At 38.9% G+C, this 18,364-nt stretch overlaps 1 long non-coding RNA gene across 1 annotated transcript; it reads left to right on the top strand.

Moving 5' to 3' along the window:
- Positions 1-4,992: 4,992 nt before the first annotated feature.
- On the top strand, positions 4,993-6,860 carry LOC107272821. Its single transcript, XR_001539061.1, has 2 exons — positions 4,993-5,041; positions 5,115-6,860. It is a non-coding gene; the product is annotated as an uncharacterized LOC107272821 (long non-coding RNA).
- Positions 6,861-18,364: the final 11,504 nt, after the last annotated feature.

Here is an 18,364-nt window from a genome sequence, read left to right as displayed (position 1 = left end):
CACATCCAATACCTAGATACAAGAAACTACGGAGCGGAACACCTGGACAGTAAAATTTCTTAGTAAATTTCTGATTTAGTTACAACACGACTATCAAATTTTCTTCTACGTAAGATTAAAATGTTGAATTTTAGACAAAAAATCAAAATTTTTACTCTGCTAGATGATAAAAATTAACACCCTTCTTTTAAATATTCTGTTACAAATTGAAATTTTTCTTTGAAGAATTAAAATTTGCCCTTTTTTAATCGATAAATTTCTCCTATAAACGTCGTTCGCATCTCCTTTGAAGTAAAGAGCACGGTCACTTTTCTGAAATTTTTCTCTCCGTGTATAATTCATGACCCAAGAGTTTTCCATAGAGTCGACCTTAAGGCTAGGAAAAATCTATGGTTTGGTTATATATATCTTTTTCCTTTTTATTTTCATTCATTTCAGCTGCGTTACTCATCCTTAGCCAGTACTGGCGAAACGATCAAATATAGTCTCCCGACTCTTTAGGAGATATATGTATAATGCGAAAACTTTTTTGCACTCGATTCTTTATCCCAGCAGCTAGATGTTCTATAGATATATGTCGGCTGGCGGGCTTTGGAGAGCAATTCCCATGCTTCATATGGTTCGTAGGAAAGGAACTTCAACGATCCTATACTATATTTTCTGCCGAGTCAACCATCTATTGAGAATACTCGTACGCACACGTGGACAGATGGAAGAGGAAGATCCTCGACGACGAAGAAGAGGGAATCGAAGAAAGACCATGGCGGTCTTTTTTACTTTTTAAATTTACTGGCTGTTTAGTGTTGCCTGTTTGTCTACTTTTCAATTTCCTTAGATATATACCATTGTGATATGATATGTACTGTAATGTTAGAAAGTTCACATTACTATTAGCTACGATAAACTTCAGACGTTTCGATCGCGGAGCGCATCTATCGCTCCTTGTCAGCTATTTATAAACACGGCAAAGCACTGAAAATCTTATTTTTGTGTTAATTTCTAAATGTAAGCTATAACCCCTTTACTAACAGTAACACATTTATACGAAGAACAAAATCGTGTCATTTTGCTGCATGAAGTGTATATGCACATCTAAATAAAAGCGGTTATACTGTTGTAATTTTAATAAAAATGACGTCCTAAAGTTTTTGGGGTGGTTGAATTTTGATATCAACATTTTAAACTTCAAAATGATAGACATACAATATGGTAAATCAAAAATTTAAAAATAGTTGGGTTATTGTAAAAATGGGTTTTCGAAAGTTTCTAGTCATTAAATGCAAATTTGCTATTAAAAAAAATTAATTAAAGAATATAAAAATTTAAAAAACAGAAAATAAAACATGATGTGAAAAATTGCCACTTCCTCGTTTCGTGACTACCAGAGCGGCATTATATTAAGCTATTAAATTAGTTATTCTTCAAACAAATTGGATCATAATATTGGTTATCAAATTTGGATTCAGCTATCCTGAAAACCTTAAATAATGAAATTATCGGGTAAATCAGACCCTTCCCCCCTTTTTTTTTACAATAAAAATGTCACAGAAAGATAGTTTTTGTTACACTGCGAAGGGGTTATAATTTGTATTATATTTTATATTTATGTAAACTATCATTGTCAACTACGCCAAAGCAAATCTCGATTGTGCACCATCATTCAGCCGGGCAGAAGACTGACGCCAGAGAATGTGCATTAGTCTAAACTCAATAATAAATTTCGAAAATACAGAAATTAATAACGGAAGGCACGGAATCTTTTCCTGGCTGGCGAAACGCGAACATCTCCTAGGTCGAAACTCGGAGGAATGAAACGAAACCGATCTTTACGTGCCCATGCACGGAAGCCAAGATAGAAAAGATTTTGCCTTTTAGACAAAAGTACTTACCTAAGCGTTACGTTTCGAAACCCATGCGAGATAATTACTTTAGCGAGACCGGCCAAGACGGCTAACGTAAAACAAATGAATTTTGAGGGTTCTTCTTCCTACCGGTCGAGGCTAGCTCCCTCACGGGAGAGCTGGTACGGCTCGCTCGGCCAATCGTCTACGCGGAAGTTTTCTGCCAATCCGTGGCTTACGCGCGAAATATACGAAACATACCAATGGATTAATTATAAAAGATACTTTAACGATACAGAATTATGATATCGCAAACCGATGCGAGAGGATCTTTACGAGATCAAATATTCACGCGAGTCTCCGTTTAATCGTTCAGTTGTGATACTTGGATGGATGGTCTGCGAATTCGGGGTTCCACTGAAGTCTACGCACGATACATTGGCGTACGTCGGCTTATCGCGAGAGTTGGAACGCAGTAATAATCAGAACGGGCTGCTACCGTCACTCCTGGATGTCCAGGTGATGTCGGGTGGATATTTTCGTCCGGTCCTGCGTAAAGGGGACGTCGAAATGGCGGAGGGTCCTTTCTCCTCTGCCTAGGGTAGCTCCCTCTTCAGTACGGATGCCGTTAGCTAAGCATCGGTACCGGAACTGAGTAACGATAGGTTGTCCATGGCGATATTCTCGTCGGGTCTGCTCCTTACTTTATCGAAGGTGTCCGTAGCGGGATGGTGGTCTCTGCTGGCAGTGGCGTTCCTCCACGCTCTCTGGCTTGACCGTAGGCAGCCTCCCTCGGGCGAGACTGAAGGTGCTGTTCTCGCTGCAGGTACAGAGTCTTTCTCGTCATAATGGTGTCTTGATGTGTCGCATGAAATTATTTTACGATAGGAATTAGTCTAATATTATTACATTATATATTCGAGACCCTGGAGTTCTTGGCCGGTTATTTCAGTTAATGCGACTTTAAGGGACGGCACTGCGTTCCGCATGTTAAACATGACAGTCAACCGATTCTAGCCTTGTGAGGCTAATGACGTGATAATATATATATATACTTACTTACTTAGCAGGGGCTTAAGTAACAAAGTGCAACTCTTTTTTTTCCAAATTTTGGGAATTTATAGTATTCTTTAAATTGAAAGAGAGAACATTATCGAAATTGTTCATCAAATATTTCGTCTGAAATTCTTTTCCGATGAATTGGAAAAAAATAATTCGTCACTGCAAGAAAAATTGCAATGTCTGTTACTACAACCTTTGGCAAACATAGAAACAGCATTTTGTGCAGTAACGACTACGGCTACAGTAGAGTAAAATTTCTTCGTTGATTCTAGTATTAGGTATTATATTACGTGGCATGGTTAAATTTACACAAATATAATAGTGAAATTTACCTCTCTAATATTAGAAGAGATTGACATATGATTGTTGTTATTACACTGGTAAATGTCATTAATACTTTTGCATGGAAAACAATGTTCTGCAAACATTAAAGTAATAATTACTTTAATTAAAATACATTAAACATGCGACTGCCATAATATTGTAATTAAAACAAAATTTAAAGAACATAGGTATGTGCGTGGGACTTCACAGCTGGTGGTTACACTATTTATGATGCCAATAGGGGGATTTGAATTTGTGATCATCGGGATGTTCGAAATGAGGAATGCGATATGTGATTTGTAAATCTTGCTTTCGCTAAGAATTGTAGTTGTCAATATTTGTATATACATATAAAAATAGTACGTTTTACCGAATTTCTTCAAAAATATAATTGAAATTTAACGATTTATTCGAGTAACACGGGTAAAACACGTATCAGAATTGAATATTATAGCGCTTTAAATTGACTGATGAAGTGATGATGAACTTGATTGTTTCATTTCCACACATTTGGTCTAATAGTATAATAAAATGTCTTATCCATAAACACTTCATTAAATAATGTAAATTTACATTACTCCTAATCGACCGTAGATTTATGTAATACTTACTTTAAAAAGCGTTAAATTTTAAATTCAGTAGAAAGTTAAGAATTACTGTTGTTGCAAGCAATTGTACGAATATGTGCCAATGTTGACTTACATGCATCGCAACGATCAGTTACATTTTCTATTCCTTCCTTTTTTTTTTCTTTACAAGTAATTCAACAGTGTCGATTGAATATTAGTATATTGCTGCGACAATAATTTTTGTCTGCGTGTGCCGAGCAATTTATTTGATAAAGAAATCATTTTCGTACTTTTTACGCTTAACCCGTTTCATAAATTTTATTTCTACGCACGTTTTATTTCAGTTATAAATTTCTTGCTGGTACAGGTACTTAAGTATCTCTCCCTACCAGCTGCTAGTAATTTCCCTTGCGAAAATACGAAAAAATAAACGGGACCCAATACCGATACCACCGTCTATCTACTTTGTTTCACTCCAACGTCCTGGTGTCCTGACTCCACAGACTGTGCGATTTTGCGGTACCATCGTCCTTTCTATGCTTTTTTAATTCGCTGCTCTTTGCAGAACGAGGCTTATTAGCGTGCACCACGCTACACGGCTCGACGAGCTTCTGATAATCGATACGTCGATTCTTCTCATGTATCTGCAGAGTACAGACGGAGCCGTGAAATCATTAGGGTCCTGAAAATGACGCTCCACTTCGATTGGTTGATCAGTCTCGTAGATTTGCTAGTAGACTCGATATTTATAAACCGGGATGACGTGGGATGATAATGATGATTCCGATATGAAGCATTTCATTCAGCGTTCTTCAGTTCTGATGATGATGTTACCGCATACTCGCTTATTCACCTATCACGTATGTGTCTATATTAAAAATATTATACAGTACAATTTTCCTGGCGAGACTTTAAATAACCTATATAATATACGATGTATGTATATCGAGTGCTGCCACGGGTGTGGTTGCCTCAACGAATCAAATAACAATTGATGAGAATTACTGCTGTAATAATCAAGCTATTTTATAAATGTCACTAATAATATATTCAGTTCGTGAAAATTTCCGGCGTGTACAATTTTATGAAAAATATTGTAACGCGACAACTGTATTTGCGCCCCGAATTGATTCTAGATGCCAGCACCCTCGTGCCCTCCCACTTATTACAAATTTTACTAGCTTCACAGAGGGAAGGATCTAGCTCTTCCCATTTGCCTGTAGGCATCGAATACGGAAACAACAGGTATTTATCGGAAATAATATAGAAGTGCTTAATAGGACGTTACTCTATTAGAATTGTATTTACCATTATCCAGTGGTTAAACGCATGATTCTTTTGGCGGATTGGAGCTCGCTAGAAGACATCCCACTGAAGGGCACGAGGTGCCTACATATTGGAAGCTTCCTGGCTACAGCTGGCTTATCACGATCACGTACATACAAGAGTTGTCACCACGATTCTCCATGTTAGTATACTCTTAGATATAGTGTGTTTGCGTTGGCGAAATGTGGTAATTTGTTTTAAACGGCATTTATCTATATTGTACTCCTTTTATTTTATATCCGCCTATCATCGATTGTGCATTATCGCTCGAACGGTTCAAAGCTCTCATTGTTAGTAGTGTCTTCTCTGTCATAGTGTTTTATAATTAATGGTTAATTAAATAAGTGTTATATTACAATATAAAGAGCCACCAGCCACGATAATGTAAGAAATGATAAAGAGCTTATAAATTCTATTTTGCCGAACTAAGTATTGTTATACTGTCAACATTCGCACACAACGTTTTTTACAGATATACGTTTAGGAAATTATAGTTTCAAGATTTATCAACAGTTTTATTTTATTCTAAAAATTCGAGAAGTTGAAATCGATTTCCTTAGGGGAGAACGGGTGAACTTCTCGAAATCACAAGAATTAAATATTTTAATAAATTATACCGAAAGTAAGTTTACTTTATGCTTACACCCGAGAGTTTAAGCCAGAAATTTGTATATATTACATTAATAAGTTGGATGAACATTCGCTTAATAATTCTAGACCTCCTTTAGGTGAGTGCAATTCCCCCGCTTTCCCCTTCTTTATAAAAAAGGCGAAAATAAGCGAATACCTAATTGCTTCTTTCTACCTTCAGTGATATTTTTAACACAGAGCGCATAGCCGTACGGTTATTTGTGCTTGACATATTATTAATTATGATGTTATAAAAAACAGCAAAGAAAAGCGAATTTAAACGACGATGCGCTCATTAGGAAAATCAAATTTCTACTTAATAATTTATAATATAGATAGGGTTTACATAGCAATTTGCTCATGTTAGTCACTCACTAACGTTATTAGATTTTCATTGAAAACGGAAAGTAACGTGCTTGACCTATTTATACACAAAAGTATACTTGCATGAAGACAATTTTCAAGTAAATATTGCTGTGGAATGCGTGGTCAAAATACCCACGAACCTAATAACACTGGGATGTAACGGCAAACTAGGTAGTTTTATTAATTTTTAACCTGCAGAATATAGTAAAAAACATGAAGCGAAATTTACTGCTATGTGGTAGTAAAGTTTGCCTGCTTCAAGGTAAAAATTTCTGTGATTTCTGGGAAAAAAGAATAAAAACTGTACTAACGGGACAAAGCGGACAGGACAGTAGACGTGATTGTTTCAGGTTAGCTAGTACTTGGGGCCTTGATGACACCTGCGCGCTGCTACGAACCAAAGTTTTGCAATTGTGATCGATCGTTTACCGCTACATCTAGTTAAAATTTATACGACTCCGCAGGAACATTTGTGTGAAATCTAGCAAATTCTCTGTTGCTTTGCAGCGTCAACCTAAAATACTGTTCTACGGAAGTGGAATAAAAACATGGAAAATAATTATCAATGCGAGCGAGTTTATTGCGAGGACTAAATGTATTAACGATTTCTCTTTGACTTTGACTTAGCTTTCGATGAATTTGTAAACACGACGTTAGCGAAGAAAAGCGAACAGTATATCTGAATAATAGTGTAAGTGGCAAAGTATAATTTCGACGCATAAAAATAATATACAACATCTAACAGTAATTTTTTCTTTATTGTATATCTTAGTTTTCTTTTGATTCAAGTTCGGTAGAATTTCGACAACGCGCAAATCGTATTGTGGCTATTGAAATCACTTGATTAATCTGAAACCGATAAAAAATCCAAGGATATATGAATATTTAACGTTTAATTAGCAGACAAGATTTGTTTACAATTTTATATTGAGACAAATGGAAAACATATGAACATGAACTCACGCGATGCTACTAAGTACTAGATCAATGAAAATTTTACAGCTTCATCTTCGCATATCGGGAAAAATATAAAACAATCGACAACCTTCGATATTTCTACGCGTGCAAAATTACCGAAAAACATTGCTACTGGTATTGGTCGTGCAGGTAATACCTATTCAATTGTATGATTTGTAATAAGGAAGTGACTTCATTAAAACGAATAGCACTTAAAGCTCGATGTAAGTTTTATGCACATTATGGATTTATAATTCAAAACGGAATGAGATGCTGCCCTTATCATTCATGGGGAAGGTTTACGAAAAAAATAATATAAGGATTTAATAACCAAAGTTGCTGGTTCGGCTTTGCTCAACCGAACAGATCTAAACAATTGCTGGAAGGATTTCGCAATATAACTCCTCAAAAATTATCAAACGTTGAATCCTAGCGGTGAACAGGAATAACTAAAGAAAAAATCAATCTAGGTCTCAGCGTAGTGGTAGAACTTATTTAGCAATTTGTGACAAAATTACGCACTGATTTATTCTATGAGATTCTCTTAACATTATTTATATTACATAATGACGTTATCAAAAGAAGCGTACATTCTGCCAGTAAAGCCCTATAATGAGTGACTTTGTACCGAACTATCCTGGCCTAGGACACATCACTCGATTAACATTCATTTAATGACACACTTGCCCTTTTGCAAAAACTCTTTATTCGCCAGATGAGAAAGAAGCTATTGTTGTCGTTGATGGAACGTATGTGTAATTGTGTATATTGAAAAGAGTTCCAATGATCGATTTCAAAGAAGAACTTTTACCGTATATAAACGGCGACTACTGATGAAGCTAATGTTAAGAGTTAATAAACAAAAGGTTACAATCTAGAAATGTTAGGTTCATATTTGGCGAATGGCAAGAATAAACGATGCGTTCAACGTCGCGTCTGGTGTGATGTATGATGTCGAATTACTATGAAACTAATTAAAGAACGATAATATAATTATAGTAGACAAGGAATTCAGAGATAGCGTGGAAGTTTTAAAAGTATTGAAGCTTATTGTAAAAATGATACACTTTCGAAAAAAAAACCAACGCCAACATTCAACGCAGGAACCTTTCTTTTGCGAGGAAGAGTAATGATTTAATGAACGAAGAATGGTCAACAAAGCGAGTGATATGGCATGAACAATAATTCATTAGCAGAATTCTATATTATTTACATTGGAAGGATTAAGCTAGTAAGTATAAAAATGTACAACGTAAAAGAGTCTCAATTCAACACAGGTAAACATGTAACTGATAAAGGTCTTTATAAACTGTCTATTCAGCCAGAATACAACGTATAACCCGAGTGCTTATTCAGAGTCATCATTCATCATCAAAAATATACAATAGATGGATCCAGTATTTAAATACAGGAGCAATCGCATCACGGTTTTGTCATTGTAAAGTTGAAACAAAGTTGTCGGTTGTTGCGTTCATGTTATTTCTGTGATATGGTACTCGAGTCGGTATTGAACTCATTTAAGCCTCAAAAATGTATCGAGGATTTCCAGTCTTATATGAGATTTATTAGATCGGAAAAAAATAAGTAAAACAGAACTCATTTGAACCTCGAAACTGCACTTATGTCCCGTTTCGCAGGTTTGAGGTTTTAATAAGAACCGAGATTAGGACTCATTTGACCCTCAGGAACTTCAATTGCAATTCTTGCCTTAGATTTTGACTGGTTCCTGAGGTTCTTTTTTGTCATATGTTATATATTTTACGGAAAATTGTTTTTTTGTCATCACATAATTATGATAATGTAACATTTTTAAGATAATACATTACCGAAAACAGATAACAGGTATTTATTTTACTTATATCAGTTGCCATAATAATTTTTAGGTGATTATTTTTTCTTGCTCCAAATGGTATCGCTCAATCGATTCTAAATGTTATAAAACGTCTTTGTAGCCTAACAAAAAATTATAATTTTTGGAGAACTAATCGTCAAGAATTTTCCAAGTTTCATTTAAATAATGTTAAATTAAAAATAAAGTGTAAATATTATGTGCTGTTTGAAGGATATCGAAGTTTACTTTCGACCTAAAATTCGTCCGGCATACCCTCGAAAAGAGTTTCGGTTTCTCGTCATCTATAAATAATTATTAAAAATATGTATTGGCACGAGTACAACGATATCGGTCGGCTAGAATCGACTAGAACTGTGCATTCCACCCGCGAGGGAGTCCGGAACTCACCCCTAAATGTCAGCATCTCACTACAGTATAGCTGAGATGCTGATAAATATGATAAAACTGTTTCGCACGTGGTTTATTCGTTAGAACTATTGAGATAATTTTCCTAGGGGATAAAACTGTGCAGGGTTTTCCTCTTCTATCCTCATATATGTGAAATTCGATGAGATGCTAACAAGCGGTACGAGAAGTTGGCATCTCATTCTTTAAAAACGTGATTTTAAGTGATAAGTCAATTAAACTATTGTTAAAACTTATCAAGAACTGTGCAGCTATGACGGATGCAAGTAAATATGAAGTCTATTTGTGAGATGCTAATAGTTGAAATGCTAGGTGTTCACACACGTTAGTTGTGAACTTATGGAACTTAAGATTTCGATACGGCAGAAGCAAAAAATTATTTTTTCTTAGGGATGACAAAGGCATAAAATGCGATCTCACGGTCCAGGAGATTATGCTTCAAGGCAAATTTAATTTGATTTTTATTTTGTACCGTACAGTGCGTGATGTGTGTGTAAATTATTTTGTTGATTCACATGCTATACATATATTTGACAGTATTGGATTTCGATTACAATCTCGTTATAGGGGTTTGGATTATGACTGGATAAAAATAGCGAATTTTATGATGTACAAAAAAAAGGAGATGAAAAAACCTTAGTATGATGTCAAATGCTTTTATGTCACTGGACGTGCTGGAGTCACCGATACGAAGAAGGGCGTGCGTTACATGAGAGATCCATCTATCTATATCTATTTATCTAACCAGATGGATATCTATCTATCTTGTGACTCGGCAAGCAGCGAGAAAGGCGACACCGTTCTAACAGAGTAATGGTAAGTGTATGAGAGGTCAATACTACGTAAATTGCAGCAGACTGCGCATTTCTCTGGCAAGGACGTTAGACATTAGAACAGCGTTGGAAGTGGGGGGTGGTTCAAAAGCAAACAGTGGACTGTCGAAGGAGAAAATGGGAATACCAAACGATTTTAAAAAACGTCACTCAAAAAGGCATACGGGGAAAATCGAAATGTCCTATCTCTGAGACAGTATAGACATCTTCCAGAATGTGGCAGATATTATTCCACAGGGTGACAGAGAACGTTCAGTCAGGATATGAAGAGTGGTAGATGAAGAAGATTGCGAGTGTATTCTGTGACGAAGAAGAATTTTTAGATCGGAACGTTAGTAACGTGGAGTTCGTAAGATGGCATATGACCGAGGTCAAATGTTTTGACCAGACGTTCGTTTAGGCCTCATTCGTCTTCGCCGGACTGGTCCGAGTATGCCGGAAATGAAGGCTCTCTTAGGGCGGATACTCATGGGTTTTGACCTGATATCGAAAAAGAAATCCCAGCAAGGGGTTAAGCTGTCAACCAGAATCAGCTAACTTTCCCTAATTCATCTACCCGTCTTGCAGGGTCATTCGTCTTTCCTCGAGTAACGTCGAGAATCATGGGACATTCATGAAAGTTCTCTTCAAGTATTAACAATGCACTGAGGTACTTTCTCAAAGAAATTCAAAAGAGCGTTGATATTCGGCCAATCAAAAGGTAGATGTATATCGCTGCCGACATTAACCCGTTATTGTCATCAGATTCGTTAGCCTTTCCTTTGACGCGAATTGGCACTTAATTGAAATACCGTCACAGGCAAGAAGTAACTACCATTGAAATCGTAATATCGAGCGCTTCTTGCAGAAAAATTTGATATAAAGGAAGGAGTTCTTTCGCGGGCAAAGTTTCAACCGAAGCTGAAATTTCGTGGCTTTCCTTGTAAAGCTAAGAAACTTCCAGGCCTTCGTACATAAAAGTAGCATGGTTCTCTTAGGGTCGTGACCAACTCAGAGGTGAAAAAATTCCTTACGGAGGAAAGCGAGCGTATCTGACTGTTTCGTTTTAGAAAAGCGAGGAATATTCCTCGTCGACGTCTGGGCCGACCGCGCTAGGAGCACTCTTGTCCCCGTTTTTGAGAACACCAAGTTATCGTGAGAGAACACCAGCTCGTGCTTTCGGGCTTCTTCGAGAACATCGTGATAGAAACGCGCAACGCGCAAGATTAAGTGTTCTCGTAGAAAAAAGACATGGACCGACATGGCGTGCTCTCTGAAGGACGAACACAATCACTAAAATCACCAAACAACAAGGGACTGCCAACACCAATGCCAGAAGCACCATGGAAAAGAGCCTAAAACCATCCAACCATTCTCGTTCGCCCTCTATACTCGTCGCCATTGAGCTCGAGTGAGCTCTCGAAAAAACGTTCCAAGAGACCAGAAGGAAATGTCTATGTATATCTACGTATATGGGAAACAGAATCGCTATCTTGAAAGTTATGGGAGTCACCATAAAGTGGCATGCCGTTGCTCCCTAGGATCCTGTTAGAATCTGGTGGAAGTATTATTATACCGCTTCCGAGAGATAGACATATTTACGCAGGGGATGAAAATCTTTTCCTGCTTTTTGAGTATTATGGATATAGAGGAGAATCCTTGCGGCAGGGGTTAAGACCTGATAGAGAGACCGCATTATACCTACATTCTCCTTTTATGAGTGGAAAATAAAATATAATAATCGATCGAGCGAGGATTTGGAATACTTTCGGTAACGGGAATCTCTCGATGCAGTAATAACAATCCTCGGTTGGTATGGCATAGAGTGTAAAAATAATAGAAAACGACCTTTAAAAGATTGAGAGAGGGTTTGAAGGCGTTGAAAGGGTCTGTGTAGTAGAATCGCGGGGATCGTTGCAAGAAGTAAGAAGTTTTAGTTGGAGAAACAATTCTTTCGTCTCGGTGTCGTGAGCTTTTGAAAATTAAAGAAAAATGGAAAAAGCAGACGACGATGACATGCTAGAAAAGGATATGGGGGCAGCATAGTGGTAGGTAGGGTGCTAGCTTGGCAGAAAGGCTTTAAGAAGGGAAGTCGTTGCATAGGATAGATGTTGTGTAAAAAAAGAGAAGAAGAAGTTTTAATTTACAAGAAGGAAGCTGAGATATGCAAAACGTGCCTCGAATCGGTAATAAGTACTCCTTCCTGTGGCAGTGTGCCAGAAGCATTATTGCACTGTCCTAAACTGCATTTAAGCGAGATTGCAGAAAATCCCACTGACTTCCACTATTCCATTCAGCAATGGCTTGAGGGGTTAAACGGGCGGCTTCTACTTTGTGTTTTCACAAGAGTATTTCTCATTCAGGCGTGCACACTTAGAGTACTTCGGAAACTCGCCACGCGGACTCCAGTATTCAAGAATGCAAAAACGAACTTTCTATCGCTTAATGCCACGACAATTTAATTTGCTTTAATTTGTAATTGCATAAACGCAACACAGAGAAAACTGAGGTTTTATAACGTAGCAGCAGATGCTAAATCTAATTACGTAATTCAGCGAGAATTCACGAACTTTTATCCCTGAAGAGATATTAAAGCTCAAAAACATTAAGCATCACAATTGTTAAGTACAGCCGGAAACCAGCAGCTACAAAATGGCGAAAGGGCGGCTTTTGCTTCCCATTAAAAACAGTTACCAAGCGAATTTGGAAAGCTTTGGCCACCGCTTTAATCCACTGCATCCCTTCTACTGCCTACCCCCTCTCTGATAATAAATTGCTCGATGCAATTTCCGGCGTGTAAGGGAATTCGTATTTTACAACGAATCTTCCATTCATGGTTTCCTCGATTTTTGGAAAATGGCTCCGTGATCCCTTCAGTCGATTGGCCGATTCGTTAATTTGGACAAATGATGTGAAGCAGAGTGCACTTGGCGAGTGAGTTTATTTTTCGAGCGACAAACAAAAAGGGAGACATTTACGAATAAAGGGAAACGTCAAACCGAGAAAAGAAATGACGGATGAAAGTCCTTTGTCAAAATTTTGACCAGTTTTTTCAAATCAGAGATAGTAGGAAACGTACGTAGAGTCAAGACTTACCAGTCAACGCTTTTACATAAAGTTAGCTTAATCCGTACTATGCCAATATGAATCAATTGATTATACAAGATGTCTATTACGCGGGAATGATGTCAAAAAATACAGCCGGCCTAGGCAACGAAAATTTCTTAGAAGTATAGCTCATTTCAAGAATGAGTGAGCTTTCGTCCTTGCGCATCTTGATCAGATTGTGGTTCAGTGTAACTATACCCGGACAACTAAAAAAATTTGTTTCGAAAAGACTTTCATAACAAGGTGCGGTTACGCACATAAGTGTAACTTACAATGTAATTTTTAATTTACACTGACTTGTTAATTATTCATATAAGTATAGCAGTATTTAATTATAAAGTTGGTATACTCGTGTTGGAATATACTTTTTCAATAATTACAAACTTGTCTCAATTTTATTGATGAATACGATTTGTAAAAGAGTCTGAAATAACTTGTGAGGCAAGAAAAGTTTAACAAAATCATATGACTGGTTACGTAATACGATTTATTTGTGCTAAAAGCTTAATCGAGGCTAACGTCAAGTTGTAAAAAACGCTTTTCATTATTCTCCATTTTTTAAATATAGATACGGTAAAGAGAAAATCGGTAAAAATATTTTTTTCAACAGACGAGGGAAAACGGGCAATTCTCGAATGGGGAAACGTGGAAGATTGAAAAATTGAATAGGAGTGAGGTGACATTTGCCGACGAATCCAACGACCAGCTACCACCGGGGCAATTTTTTTTTTTTCACGTAAGCTGTACGATGCACAGACGTTTCATTGTGAATTCCTAAGTTACCAAACTAACCTCCTTATTTGCACCGACCCAAGAATCACCCACTACGTGAAAACTCGCGTTCGCTCCGCTGTTGAAGAAAACAGTATGTGAACCGCGAGAGAAAACGGGCGTTTGTGCCTTGTATAAAGTTGAGAACCCCTCGGCCTCGCCTGGGAAACCTCAACTTTATACGCGGCGTCTCTACGCCCGTTTTTGCTCTCGGTGCACAATATACTATTAAACAATCCATACAGCGCGTAGAAATCCAAAGGAAGGATTGAGAGTCAGTCAGCAGAGCACTTGTCCGTTATAATCCAGCATTCCTATGCTTCTGGCTTTGGGCAGGAAGAGTGCGTATCGTTTACCCCATGGAGCTACCCCCGTATAATCCCAACCCAGAAGTATTCATCCCGGCATAAAATAATATGCGATAAAGTATCGAAAGTCCATAAGAGGTTGGATCAAGCTTTTATTTTTCAACAGATCGGCTTATAGGAACATTAACGAATAAAAAGACAGAAAAGAATCAATGAAGACACTTGAATGGACAGAGAGAGTATAAATTCCTAAGCAGAATACACCAGTAAATTCAACATACACATACGGCTCATCGACATTTGTCGACCTCGAGGAAAACACTCATTGGTCATTGGGTTTCCAGTGAAGCGTATCTGGCCCATAATCTGCCTGCCTGCGTCGATGGACAAAGAACGGACTCACATCCTTTCGCTCACCAGATTCACTTCATTTCACGTGACGGCTCAGAGCACAATGCGCCCTGAAGCGCGACACACTCGCCCAGTTATCTTCCATTAAAGTCCGGACGAATAAGCATGCGAACAGAGAAATAGAAGAGTCTAGATATCTAATATGTCTACCAAGTAAAAACTTTAAGTAACAATTTCATATCGACAATGTTACAATTTTCGACATGGGGATGTAATAGTTATAAGACACCCGATTACGTAACTACCCCCTAAACAGAAAACTCTATCAGAGTTTAAGTGTAAATGTCGCATTGTGTTTGCTGGATATCTGGCAATCTAGAGAGACAATTTCGGTAAGTAGGCAACTATATATGCAACGTCTACGAAGACATTTTTTTTTTTTTCCACGTGCATAAGAATGAATGAAGCCTAGAGGCAGAGTTTCCTCGGAACGGTCAATATATTCTGGGTACCTCAAATAGGATACGCATAGACAGAAGACTGGGTGGGTAGGAAAAGGCAAGGGCTGCTCCATAATACTGACGGTTGGCGAAGAGCCGCGGTATATGTATGCAGGTCTCTCTCGGTTAACTACAATAAGGATTGTGCATGCGGAAGGAGGCCAACGTCGTCGGCGGCGTTGCCGACTGGAGTCCTGCCAGACTTGGTCCTCGATTAATTCATTCTCTAGCGCGCCTTGCGAATCCTAACCTACGTAGTTCAGACACCGTAACGACTAACGGCGCGTATGGTGTCTAGGGTCTACGTACCAAGTAGTACAGGGAGCTACGCTTCAGGATACGTCCTGACTCTCCTCCTGGCTGCCGGTGCAATACGTATCCTTTGTCTGGCGAACTATTGTATTTATCCTGCGCGGTCGTTCCTCGTGTCTATTCTTTTTTTTATCTTTGCTTCATCCTCCCCCTTGCTATGCTCAGTTACTCTTACCGTAACTTTACCGCAAAAACAGTCCATGCTCCTTAGGCGAATACTACCGACTATTATCCAGGTTCCATATACGTTGCTATATAATTACGCGCTTACAACCGTGAGCTCCCTACAATTCTCTGGCATTAACTTTTCCCATAACCTTTACACCCCCTTAGCTTTCGCCTCATCGTTCCTCATTTTCAATTTCAACGAAGGAGCTTAGCTCTAGACGTCACCGAGAGTTGGGGGGTCGAAAAATCGTCGAAAAAGTCACAGCTTCCTTAAGCTTGCCCGAAAAATTTCGTTACGCTATCACGATCTCCGGGTGCCGCATTATATTTCACTGGACGAGTTTACAGTGTTACTTCCTCTGTATTTATTGTCGTCCATACCGTGAAACAAGCGCACGTGGAAAAGTGGGTAGTGAGAAATGCGAAATAAAGGGGCGCCGAGGAAAGGCGTGTCAAAGACGGAAAAGGGAAAGAAAGAGGAAAGGTTAAAGCCAGGGCAAGGAACACAACGTCGGATCGCGCAAGTAAAACCAGGAGATGGTGCATTGTCGGGCGCCAACTCTTTCAGGTCGCACAATAGAACCAGCGTGCACGGTTGATGTCACGCGCAGAAGTCAGCAGGGAACGAGGAGGCGGAGGCTGGAAACGTGAAGTGCGCGTTATTTTACTTAAAGCTTTGAAGGGTCGGAGGGCATGGATGGTCTTTCTGCGTTGCCGTGAGCTGTTACAAAAAGAAATGCCAACTTTCCACCATTTCATTTAACTTCGATCGCCTGGAACTTGAAATTCACCGCGTCGACTGGAATTTTAATCTGACATTTCATTTCTCGCGCGTTCTGCCTACCGAATTCTCTTGGTCTCCATCTTGCGGCTGTGTTCTTCTATCCCTTTCTTTTTCCTACAGGCGTCCGTCTTTGAGCAAGGTACATGTCCCGACTACCAAAATGGACCTTATCAAACTCTTCTTTTCTTTATTTCTTCAGTTTTCCATTCCGACGGAATCACTGCTGCTCTGGACAGCTTCCGTTGGAAATCTGCAGAGCAGGCTAAATAAGGAGGCCGGATAACTTCATCTACAATATCCAAATAAACGTAGAAGCTTCCAAATATGAAATACGTTTATAAATTAGGATAGAACAATGTCTTGCTTTATTGGTTTAGTTATTCGTGAACGTAATTCAGGGGTCACTCTCAAAGCGGATGGACTGCATTGACAGGTATATCAGTATATAAACAGAGTGGTAAGGCGAGTGTGGGCTCCAGTAAAAGACAGATGACGAAAGAAGGAATGAAAGAGAAAAGGACCCTATATGCACTGGAGATTTAGCTGATTGGAGAGAAAAGCGAACTAAGAAAGTCTGATATTAATAGGAGTCTGAGTAACAACGAAATCGGGTAGAATCAAGCAGAAGTGTGCGAGGGCTAAAAAGCCTGCATGAAGGTGGATAAGTCAATGGACGTTAATGGCGGTAAATGAAAGCTCCTGAAATAACATCATGTCATTCAATGATCTGAATCATCGCTGAGAGAATAGGCAATGTGAGTTTGAAACATGTCGCAAAGGAGAATATTGAAAAACCTAAAAGAATCTTCTATAACACATGCTAAGACGCCATGAAAACCTTAAGAAATACTTCAGGATTTTCTGTAAAATAAAATTAATTGAAATTTAGTTTTTACAAAAGAGCTCTTTCTTGCCAGGTCAGGAACAACGGAAAGCAGTTTTTTCAACCCTAAGAGACTTTATTTCCGGTATATCCACATACTGTGAAGTCTGTATTGACCATAAAGAATTTTCAAAGACGTCTGAATCTGTATAGAAATGTGCGTGTGAATATAGATGTCACAGCAGGTCTTAAGAAAATGTGAAAGAATGCTTTAACGCCGAGAATGCCGGTATAAAGTATAATGTGGTATGAATGGACGGCCAAGGGTTTACCGTGGCAGATACGGTGGTTGGTACTCTTGGTCGATACCCGAGCAGGCTGCCGCCCAAAGAATCTTTTGCTTTACGTCTTCCGGGTGAGATGAACATAAATAAAGTAGTACGACGAGGAATAATCCAAACAGCTTACAGCTCGTGGATTGTGCTTTCGCCGCTGGCATCGACTTGGGTTGCTGGCGCCACTGGCTGTGGATGGCTATTGCTCATGAAGCTAGTGATGCGACGGTGGGGACGATACTGACGTTGGTAGTAACGGCGACGCTGGCGTTGCCAGGTATACGGTACGAATGCGAAATACCCGCACATTAAATTCGCATTAACGTCAAAAGAAGTTGAGGGCCTTTTCAATGCATCCTCCATCTTTAACTATCTTTATTTTCCTACTCCTTTTATTTTTCTTCTTTAGCGACCAACCCGACTGCTCCCACACTCTCAATCTACCCCTTAGCCTCTTTGCCTTCTTCCTTTCCATAGCCACAAACAGGACCCTCACGCACGCGGCTCGACACGAATCTACTGGTGCAAACGTCTTCCTCTTTTTCTTCTTCTTCTTCATCCTCTACCTCCTGGAAAATCCAGCAGCGCCTTATCCTTATCCTCAGCTATATCCCTTATCCGCTGAACCATCTACGAGGTGAGTCTCCTCGGGACGTGCTTAGTCTGTCAAGCAGTCTGGCTGTTTCGACATGCTCGTCGCCATCATACGGTACGTGGCCTATCTCATGATTTCTCTCCCCCCCCCCCCCCCCCCCCCCCC

Source organism: Cephus cinctus, unplaced genomic scaffold (genome assembly GCF_000341935.2).
Source record: "Cephus cinctus unplaced genomic scaffold, Ccin1 Ccin1_scaffold1295, whole genome shotgun sequence".
Lineage (NCBI taxonomy): Eukaryota > Metazoa > Arthropoda > Insecta > Hymenoptera > Cephidae > Cephus > Cephus cinctus.
This window is presented reverse-complemented; position numbering and strand designations above follow the sequence as displayed.